Source organism: Lipotes vexillifer, unplaced genomic scaffold (genome assembly GCF_000442215.2).
Source record: "Lipotes vexillifer unplaced genomic scaffold, Lipotes_vexillifer_v1.1 scaffold152, whole genome shotgun sequence".
NCBI classification, from domain to species: Eukaryota; Metazoa; Chordata; class Mammalia; order Artiodactyla; family Lipotidae; genus Lipotes; species Lipotes vexillifer.
Window position 1 is genome coordinate 1535002 of NW_006795886.1, and position 11629 is coordinate 1546630.

General features: G+C 38.2%; 1 pseudogene; it reads right to left on the reverse strand.

The window, feature by feature from the left end:
* Nucleotides 1-10461: 10461 nt before the first annotated feature.
* On the reverse strand, nucleotides 10462-11105 carry LOC103069888 (baculoviral IAP repeat-containing protein 5-like; annotated as a pseudogene).
* Nucleotides 11106-11629: the final 524 nt, after the last annotated feature.

Below are 11629 nucleotides of genomic sequence, written 5' to 3' on the forward strand. Positions count from 1 at the left end.
GAATAGCCAAAGAAATCTTGGGAACGAAAAACGGAGCTGGAGTAATCAGGCTTCCTGAGTTCGGACTACAGTACAAAGCTACAGTAATCAAGACAGTACGGTACTGGCACAAAAATAATAAGATAGATCAGTGGAACAGGATAGAAAGCCCAGAGATAAACCCACACACAAATGGTCACCTTATCTTTGATAAAGGAGGCAGGAATGTACAGTGGAGAAAGGACAGCCTCTTTAATAAGTGGTGCTGGAAAAACTTGACAGGTACATGTAAAAGTATGAAATTAGATCACTCCCTAACACCATACACAAAAATAAGCTCAAAATGGATTAAAGACCTAAATATAAGGCCAGAAATTATCAAACTCTTAGAGGAAAACATAGGCAGAACACTCTATGACATAAATCACAGCAAGATCCTTTTTGACCCACCTCCTAGAGAAATGGAAATAAAAACAAAAATAAACAAATGGGACCTAATGAAACTTCAAAGCTTTTGCACAGCAAAGGAAACCATAAAAAAGAACAAAAGACAACCCTCAGAATAGGAGAAAGTATTTTCAAATGAAGCAACTGACAAAGGATTAATCTCCAAAATTTATAAGCAGCTCATACAGCTCGATAACCAAAAAACAAACAACCCAATTGAAAAATGGGTGGAAGGCCTAAATAGACATTTCTCCAAAGAAGATATACAAACTGCCAGCAAGCACATGAATGAACGTTCAACATCATTAATATTAGAGAAATGCAAATCAAAACTACAATGAGATATCATCTCACACCTTTCAAAATGTCCATCATCAAAAAATCTAGAAAGAATAAATGCTGGAGAGGGTGTGGAGAAAAGGGATCACTCTTGCACTGTTGGTGGGAATGTGAATTGGTACAGCCACTATGGAGAACAGTATGGAGGTTCCTTAAAAAACTACAAATAGAACTACCATATGACCCTGCAATCCCACTACTGGGCATATACCCTGAGAAAACCATAATTCAAAGAGAGCTATGTACCAAAATGTTCATTGCAGTTCTATTTACAATAGCCAGGAGATGGAAGCAATGTAAGTGTCCATCACTGGATGAATGGATAAAGAAGATGTGGCACATATATACAATGGAATATTACTCAGCCATAAAAGAAATGAAATTGAGCTATTTGTAATGAGGTGGATAGACCTAGAGTCTGTCATACAGAGTGAAGAAAGTCAGAAAGGGAAAGACAAATACTGTATGCTAACACATGTATATGGAATTTAAGAAAAATAATGTCTTGAAAAACCTAGGGGTAAGACAGGAATAAAGACACAGACCTACTAGAGAATGGACTTGAGGATATGGGGAGGGGGAAGGGTAAGCTGTGACAACGTGAGAGAGAGGCATGGACATATATACACTACCAAACGTAAGGTAGATAGCTAGTGGGAAGCAGCCGCATAGCACAGGGAGATCAGCTGGGTGCTTTGTGACCGCCTGGAGGGGTGGGATAGGGAGGATGTGAGGGAGGAAGACGCAAGACGAAAGAGATATGGGAACATACGCTTATGTATAACTGATTAACTTTGTTATAAGGCAGAAACCAACACACCATTGTAAAGCAATTATACTCCAATAAAGTTGTAAAAAAAATATATATATATAAAATGTAGATGTTGCTATGATGAATAAAATATAAGCTTATTTATAGGTGTTGCTGAATTTATTGTAGGTTTTTGTTGTTGAGCATTTTCTCAACAAACATATCCTAAATATTTGACTCTCGTGTTTGTGTGTGTGTTTGTGTGTGTGTGTATGTGTGTGTGAGTGTGAAAGAGAGACTGAAAGAAATTGAGAGAGAGAGAGAATTTTTTTAATTTTAAAAGAGATCCACAAATTTCAAAAGATTGGGATCCACTGCTCTAAGCACTTACCTTTAGTAAGAAGAAATCTTGTCTTTGTCTATCTGTCTCTCACCCTCTCTAAGCAGCTTCAGCGGGGCTGCATGCAATTATCTTTCCCCTCCTTTTTGTGACTAAAGCATCTTTCTCCTCAGACACTGATGCTGGGAAAGACACAACAGTAGCTCTAATAGTAATACTGACTTGCCTTGAATAACATATTTTATCTGATGCTCTCTAAATGCTATGTGGCGAGATATCACTGTCATAGGGAAGAGAAATGCACAGCGAAGAGATGTTGCAGCTGAGAATAAAATCCAGGCAGGCTGGTCCTTCAAACATTTGTTTCCCTCGTTGTAGCCTGCCTGCCGATTTCTGACAGGTTGGGGCTCTTCTATTTCTGAATTAACCCTGCAGCTCTAGGGGAAGGCTTGGTAACAGAGTCTATAGACATTTGGGTGATTTGCCAGGCTGCCACTAATTCATTGTACTTAGAAACTTAAGTAAATTTTTTCATATCCAACATGGTTGAGGAACTAGAAGGTTAGTAGTCAGTTTATGAAATTCATGCTTCATTTTTCAATGAATTAGAATGTGATAAAATATACCCAACATGAAGATCAGACTGAAGAAAATTTCTTTCTGTGAGGATTCAGAAGGCATTTTCTTAACTGGCACAGGGCCACGAAATCAGCATTAAGAGCCCCAGTGAACACCATGCTGCAGGTGATTGGCTGTGCTGAGGTACTCAAGTAAAGAAAGCACAAGATAACTGAGAACAGATGGCAGGTGTTTTGTATCTATATCTTGGGGGCTTCTGGGTCTAGGGTTATCTTTAGGTGACATAGGACTTGGGGAAAAATCAGAATGTGTGTTTTTCCATCTTCATCATTTGTATCTAGACCAAATCAGGTTGAAATTAACATCTGTGTTGCCTTTCAGGAGTTGAGCTGTGGTGGAAGGAAACCAACCAGGAGCAAGTCAGAAGCAGGATATTGAGAGAGGCCAAGACCACTTTTATGTTTTGAACCTCTTGGCATATGAAAAATGTAGGAAAGCCAAAAGAAGAGGGTTATACAAATCAGCACAGGTTGTTAACAACTTGTACAAAAATATCTAATTTATTAGAATAGGTCCTTCATTGGTCTCTCTCTCCCTCTCCCTCCCCCTCCTCTCTCTCCCTCTCTAGCTCATATCATAGGGTCTTTTTTTGTTTGTTTGTTTGCAAATCTCAATACACATCATTCAGCATAGGGCAAGCACCTTCTCTACTGTGTTATTCCCATCTCTATCAGAATTGGAATAAGACCTACTAAAGGTCACAGGGCAAAGATCTGTTGAATTTAAACTGACATTGAGCAATTTAGGCCACAAATGTAACACTTACAGTAATTTGGTCCAGACTGAAAACACCTGTCCATGCTATGAATCCAGATGGGTGAAGTTGGCAATCTTAGGAGAGTCATAGCAGTGTCCCACAGTAAGGATTAAGAAGACTAATTATCTCAGAAGCCAAATATTCTGAAATAAATTGTCTGAGGAATCGACCTTTGAAAGGCTCAAGATCTAGTGTGGTTTACTTAAAAATGTTTCACCCTGGATACTTCAGAATCTCATTTCCGCTTTTGTTATTCTCTCCTTCCCTCTCTCGCTTTAATTGTAATAAAGGAGTCATATTTATCACATCAAATATATTAAAATTTCAACCCTAGAAAGTAAATCCATTTCACGTGTGTTTTCCCAAATGACTATAGCTGCTTGAAAGGCAAACCAAGGGGAGGTTGAGCCATTGGCAGCGAAGCTGGGGAAGGAAATAAAAGAAGCCTAAGTCGGAAGCTGGGCCTGGGCTTTCTAAGCAGCCAGACTTTCCAGAGGTGACCTCTGTACTGCAGTGAGTTGTCTGGAGTCCATATGACAATCCCAGGGGTGATCAGAAACCAAGTGCCTGTTGAACCATGGAAAGGAGGGGTAAGTAAGTGGAAGAGTACTTTAAAAAAAATGTATCAGTGCAGAAACAATATTATGAAAACGAGATCATAGGAATAAAAATATCATTTCCAATAGCACTACATAATGTTTCAAGTTTTAATGTGCTCTTTACATACACACTTAATTTTGTAAAATTGTAAACATAATGAAGATACTCATGTGCTCTGTTCTTTATGTAATATTATATCATAAATGGTTTGTCGTGTAGTTATATGTTACTCATGCTGATAATTTCTAGTGGCCACACAATATTCCTTTAAGGTTGTTCATCATGATTTAGCTAGTCTATCATGGGTCATTTAGGTCGTTACTAATTTTTTTGCTATTATAAACAGTGTTGTAAAGAAAATCTTACTGCATACAGTTTTTGTAACTTCTTGAATTATTTCCTCAGCATAAATTCCTGGCAGTTAAATTACTGGGTGAAATGATATAAACATTTAAATTTTTCTTGAAAAATCCTGCCAAACTGATTTCCAAAAAGACTGGAATAATTGACTAATTTCACCAAGACCATGCCAGAAAACTATGGAAGAAAATCTAAATTAAATTGGTAAAAATATTACCTCATTATAGCTTTGTTAAACTTTTCTGATTGCTTCCAAGATTGAACATATTCCCGTATATTTGTTTGTTAGTTACATTTTCTCTTATGAGACTGCCTCATTTTTTTTTGTTGTTGTCGTTGTTAGCCATTTATATACTGGGGACTTGTAACTTTTCTAATTAAAATTCTGAGTAATTTAAATAACATAGGAAATATCTCCCTGTCATATTTTTATCAGGTTTTGCTTTTGTATTTGAGATACTTTCTTAAACAGGAGAGAAAAAATGGGGAATGCATATGATTTTATCTTTAATCTTTGTTGAGGGTGACTCTTCATTGTAGCATTTATAATTTAGTGTATAGGCTGCTGGATTCAACACCAAAATGAATATCCTGAAAGGAAAGGAACAAAGAATTATTGTTGGGGAATCAGAGAGAAAATACAATTCAAATCTGGGTAAATGTGTGGTTGATTTTCTTAGGTTTAAAATCTTTTAAATTTTATGAGGGAGGAAGACGCAAGACGAAAGAGATATGGGAACATACGCTTATGTATAACTGATTAACTTTGTTATAAGGCAGAAACCAACACACCATTGTAAAGCAATTATACTCCAATAAAGTTGTAAAAAAAATATATATATATAAAATGTAGATGTTGCTATGATGAATAAAATATAAGCTTATTTATAGGTGTTGCTGAATTTATTGTAGGTTTTTGTTGTTGAGCATTTTCTCAACAAACATATCCTAAATATTTGACTCTCGTGTTTGTGTGTGTGTTTGTGTGTGTGTGTATGTGTGTGTGAGTGTGAAAGAGAGACTGAAAGAAATTGAGAGAGAGAGAGAATTTTTTTAATTTTAAAAGAGATCCACAAATTTCAAAAGATTGGGATCCACTGCTCTAAGCACTTACCTTTAGTAAGAAGAAATCTTGTCTTTGTCTATCTGTCTCTCACCCTCTCTAAGCAGCTTCAGCGGGGCTGCATGCAATTATCTTTCCCCTCCTTTTTGTGACTAAAGCATCTTTCTCCTCAGACACTGATGCTGGGAAAGACACAACAGTAGCTCTAATAGTAATACTGACTTGCCTTGAATAACATATTTTATCTGATGCTCTCTAAATGCTATGTGGCGAGATATCACTGTCATAGGGAAGAGAAATGCACAGCGAAGAGATGTTGCAGCTGAGAATAAAATCCAGGCAGGCTGGTCCTTCAAACATTTGTTTCCCTCGTTGTAGCCTGCCTGCCGATTTCTGACAGGTTGGGGCTCTTCTATTTCTGAATTAACCCTGCAGCTCTAGGGGAAGGCTTGGTAACAGAGTCTATAGACATTTGGGTGATTTGCCAGGCTGCCACTAATTCATTGTACTTAGAAACTTAAGTAAATTTTTTCATATCCAACATGGTTGAGGAACTAGAAGGTTAGTAGTCAGTTTATGAAATTCATGCTTCATTTTTCAATGAATTAGAATGTGATAAAATATACCCAACATGAAGATCAGACTGAAGAAAATTTCTTTCTGTGAGGATTCAGAAGGCATTTTCTTAACTGGCACAGGGCCACGAAATCAGCATTAAGAGCCCCAGTGAACACCATGCTGCAGGTGATTGGCTGTGCTGAGGTACTCAAGTAAAGAAAGCACAAGATAACTGAGAACAGATGGCAGGTGTTTTGTATCTATATCTTGGGGGCTTCTGGGTCTAGGGTTATCTTTAGGTGACATAGGACTTGGGGAAAAATCAGAATGTGTGTTTTTCCATCTTCATCATTTGTATCTAGACCAAATCAGGTTGAAATTAACATCTGTGTTGCCTTTCAGGAGTTGAGCTGTGGTGGAAGGAAACCAACCAGGAGCAAGTCAGAAGCAGGATATTGAGAGAGGCCAAGACCACTTTTATGTTTTGAACCTCTTGGCATATGAAAAATGTAGGAAAGCCAAAAGAAGAGGGTTATACAAATCAGCACAGGTTGTTAACAACTTGTACAAAAATATCTAATTTATTAGAATAGGTCCTTCATTGGTCTCTCTCTCCCTCTCCCTCCCCCTCCTCTCTCTCCCTCTCTAGCTCATATCATAGGGTCTTTTTTTGTTTGTTTGTTTGCAAATCTCAATACACATCATTCAGCATAGGGCAAGCACCTTCTCTACTGTGTTATTCCCATCTCTATCAGAATTGGAATAAGACCTACTAAAGGTCACAGGGCAAAGATCTGTTGAATTTAAACTGACATTGAGCAATTTAGGCCACAAATGTAACACTTACAGTAATTTGGTCCAGACTGAAAACACCTGTCCATGCTATGAATCCAGATGGGTGAAGTTGGCAATCTTAGGAGAGTCATAGCAGTGTCCCACAGTAAGGATTAAGAAGACTAATTATCTCAGAAGCCAAATATTCTGAAATAAATTGTCTGAGGAATCGACCTTTGAAAGGCTCAAGATCTAGTGTGGTTTACTTAAAAATGTTTCACCCTGGATACTTCAGAATCTCATTTCCGCTTTTGTTATTCTCTCCTTCCCTCTCTCGCTTTAATTGTAATAAAGGAGTCATATTTATCACATCAAATATATTAAAATTTCAACCCTAGAAAGTAAATCCATTTCACGTGTGTTTTCCCAAATGACTATAGCTGCTTGAAAGGCAAACCAAGGGGAGGTTGAGCCATTGGCAGCGAAGCTGGGGAAGGAAATAAAAGAAGCCTAAGTCGGAAGCTGGGCCTGGGCTTTCTAAGCAGCCAGACTTTCCAGAGGTGACCTCTGTACTGCAGTGAGTTGTCTGGAGTCCATATGACAATCCCAGGGGTGATCAGAAACCAAGTGCCTGTTGAACCATGGAAAGGAGGGGTAAGTAAGTGGAAGAGTACTTTAAAAAAAATGTATCAGTGCAGAAACAATATTATGAAAACGAGATCATAGGAATAAAAATATCATTTCCAATAGCACTACATAATGTTTCAAGTTTTAATGTGCTCTTTACATACACACTTAATTTTGTAAAATTGTAAACATAATGAAGATACTCATGTGCTCTGTTCTTTATGTAATATTATATCATAAATGGTTTGTCGTGTAGTTATATGTTACTCATGCTGATAATTTCTAGTGGCCACACAATATTCCTTTAAGGTTGTTCATCATGATTTAGCTAGTCTATCATGGGTCATTTAGGTCGTTACTAATTTTTTTGCTATTATAAACAGTGTTGTAAAGAAAATCTTACTGCATACAGTTTTTGTAACTTCTTGAATTATTTCCTCAGCATAAATTCCTGGCAGTTAAATTACTGGGTGAAATGATATAAACATTTAAATTTTTCTTGAAAAATCCTGCCAAACTGATTTCCAAAAAGACTGGAATAATTGACTAATTTCACCAAGACCATGCCAGAAAACTATGGAAGAAAATCTAAATTAAATTGGTAAAAATATTACCTCATTATAGCTTTGTTAAACTTTTCTGATTGCTTCCAAGATTGAACATATTCCCGTATATTTGTTTGTTAGTTACATTTTCTCTTATGAGACTGCCTCATTTTTTTTTGTTGTTGTCGTTGTTAGCCATTTATATACTGGGGACTTGTAACTTTTCTAATTAAAATTCTGAGTAATTTAAATAACATAGGAAATATCTCCCTGTCATATTTTTATCAGGTTTTGCTTTTGTATTTGAGATACTTTCTTAAACAGGAGAGAAAAAATGGGGAATGCATATGATTTTATCTTTAATCTTTGTTGAGGGTGACTCTTCATTGTAGCATTTATAATTTAGTGTATAGGCTGCTGGATTCAACACCAAAATGAATATCCTGAAAGGAAAGGAACAAAGAATTATTGTTGGGGAATCAGAGAGAAAATACAATTCAAATCTGGGTAAATGTGTGGTTGATTTTCTTAGGTTTAAAATCTTTTAAATTTTACATCAGCTCTTTTAGTGTCACAGCAGTGTTAATTTAGTGGGGCCACGATTTTGTGAAAATAAAGTGAAATTGTGGGGAGTAGAGGTGTTCAAATCATGGGATCTTCTATGGCATGTGAAAAACTACAATTGCCCTACAGCCAATCCTTAACTCTCTAAGCCTGTGACCTTGAATTTGACTTACTGTGTAAGGGGAATCATGCAAGTCAATTCTCTAGTTCAGGGGTCTCCCACCCCCAGGCCACAGACTGGCACCGGTCAGTGGCCTGTTAGGAACTGGGCTGCATAGCAGGAGGTGAGCAGCAGGTGAGCGAGCGAGGCTTCATCTGTATTTACAGCCGCTCCCCATTGTTCACATTACTGCCTGAACTCCACCTCCTGTCAGATCAGTGGCAGCATTAGAACATCGTAAGAGTGTGAACACTACTGTGAACTGTGCATGTGAGTGATCTAGGTTGCATGCTCCTTATGAGAATATAATGCCTGATGATCTGAGGTGGAGCTGAGGGGATGATGTTAGTGCTAGGGAGTGACTGCAAATACAGGTTATCATTAGCAGAGAGGTTTGACTGCACAGAGACCATAATAAATAAATTGCTTGCGGACTCATATCAAAACCCTGTCGGGCTTCCCTAGTGGTGCAGTGGTTAAGAATCTGCCTGCCAATGCAGGGGACATGGGTTTGAGCCCTGGTTTGGGAAGATACCACATGCCACGGAACAACTAAGCCTGTGTGACATAACTACTGAGCCTGTGCTCTGGAGCCTGCGAACCATGGCTACTGAAGCCCATGCACCTAGAGCCCGTGCTCTGCAACAAGAGAAGCCACCACAATGAGAAGCCCGTGCACTGCAATGAAGAGCAGCCCTTGCTCACCGCAACTAGAGAAAGCCCACATGCAGCAACGAACACCCAATGCAACCAAAAATAAATTTATAAACAACAACAACAACAAAAACCCTGTCAGTGACTGGCAATTGAAAACAAGCTCAGGGCTCCCACTGATTCTGCATTATGGTGAGTTGTATAATTATTTCATTATATATTATAATGTAATAATAATAGAAATAAAGTACACAATAAATGTAATGTGCTTGAATCATCCTGAAACTATCCACCCACTGGTGTGTGAAAAATTTTCTTCCACAAAACCGGTCCCTGGTGCCAAAAAGGTTGTAGACTGCTGCTCCAGTCTATTTCTCTTTCAGGCAAATCCTGAAAGGTGCCATGTCTTTGCCACTTTTTTACTGCATTTTTAATGCTTTCATATTTGTATCAGAACTTGGTCAATTTCTGAAAAAGAAGAAAAAAAGAGTCCTAGATGAAGCATGCTGGATATGTCCCTGACACCCTTAGGAGTATATAGTTGCTGAGGGAGTTTCTCAAAATTTATGTTTCCATTTTTGGGCTCTGTCACTCATTCTAATAGCTCATAGCAGCTATGCTCCACCCTCTCTCACTTGTTCTGCAATTTTTGAGCATGAGAAAAATAAATGAAGAAAGATTTATAAGGGGAGGGACTGCTGCTGGCAGATGGTGAAAATAACTGTTTATGGAGCAGAGATAGGTGGATTTATGACCAGTTTATTAGAAAAATGCTTAGCACTTTGTATTCAACATTGCAAAAACACGTTGACATCTTTAATTTCATTTTTTTGTTAAAGCTTCTTTTAAAATAAGGACTCTTATAGTGTACATATTTACTCTTTGATACCTTACAGAACAAAAATTTCTACAAACATAGTCTGTTCATGTTCTATAAATACTGTGTACTAAATTTGCATTGTTTCCCTGACACATTTATTTTGCTGTCCTCTTTCCCATAATTCAGGTCTTGTCACTTACAATGCTTGAATATACCCACCTTTTTCCTTTCTTATTCTAGTCCTAAATTTATCTAACTCAGGTCCCTTTACTGAGCTCTGAGCGTATATCTCCAGCTCTTTCTATGTTTCTACCATATATTCTGGAGACCATTTAAACTCATCCTATCCCTAGTCAAGTTCACGGTCTTCTACAAACCTGAACCTCTTTCAGCGTTCCCAATCTCATTCGCCTAGTGCAAGCCAGAAACCTTGACATTCTTTCTCTCTCTCTCTCGCTCGCTCTTTTTTTTTTTTAAGAGAAACTCAGTCACTGTACTTAGCACTAGCTGTACAACAAAAGTATCCCCTGGCACCACCTTCAAGAAAAATACAAAAAATACAGTTTAAATATTCTAATTTCAAAATGTTTATGTTCTCCTTTCCTATGGCACAGTTATAAGGCCCCAGAAAAAAGCTGGTAATGCTGAGGGCTGTGCCTTGGAAGTGATGTGTCTGTGTCACTGTGGGGCCATGACAGTGGGGTAGTCCTGAGGCAGCAAGCTGCTCAATGGCACAGTGGACTTTCTTTGCAGTTTCTTCAAATTCTTCCTGCTTATTGTTGGTTTCCTTTGCAATTTTGTTCTTGGCTCTTTCTTTATCCAGTTTCAAAAATTTGCTGAGGGTTAATTCTTCAAACTGCTTCTTGACAGAAAGGAAAGCACAACCAGATGAATGCTTTTTATGTTCTTCAATAGGATCATCATCTGGCTCCCAGCCTTCCAACTCCTTGAAGCAGAAGAAACACTGAGCCAAGTCAGGCTCGTTCTCAGGGGACAGTGGATGAAGCTGGCCATGGCCATCCGCTCCGGGGTGCAGGCGCAGCCTTCCAAGAAGGGCCAGTTCCTAAATGTGGAAATGCAGTGGTCCTTGAGGTAGAGCTACCAGGCCGGAGGTAATGAGGGGACCATGCCGCCACAGCCAAGCAATGCCACCTTTCAAATCTGATGGTTGAAGGCTGCCGCGGGGCATTTGGCATTATCTCTGAATCCTCCCACTCTCTCACATTTCATAGCCAACCAATTACCAAGATTTACTAATTCTATTTTTTGCTGTTTCCAATGCAATTCTTTCTATCCAGTTTTGTCATCATTTTCCTAATCCATGTCTTTATAATCTCTTACTTGGACCATTGCAAAAGCTTTCTATTATAATTCCCTTCCTCCAAACATTCTTCCTCTCAGTTGAAACCATCATGGCTTTAGCAAAAGGTAAATCTGATCATTTCACTCTTGCTTATAGATCTTTGATGGCTCCTCATTGTCTTTGGCATGGTTTGGAGACATGGTTTCTGTCTCTCCTTCAGGCTTCATTTTCTACTAAATCGTTTATCATATCCTATGATCCAGTCACACTTAATTGCTTTCTATACTCCAAGTATACATCTTCACATCTCCATGCTTTCTTCCCTGGACTAGCTGATTGATATCTAAGT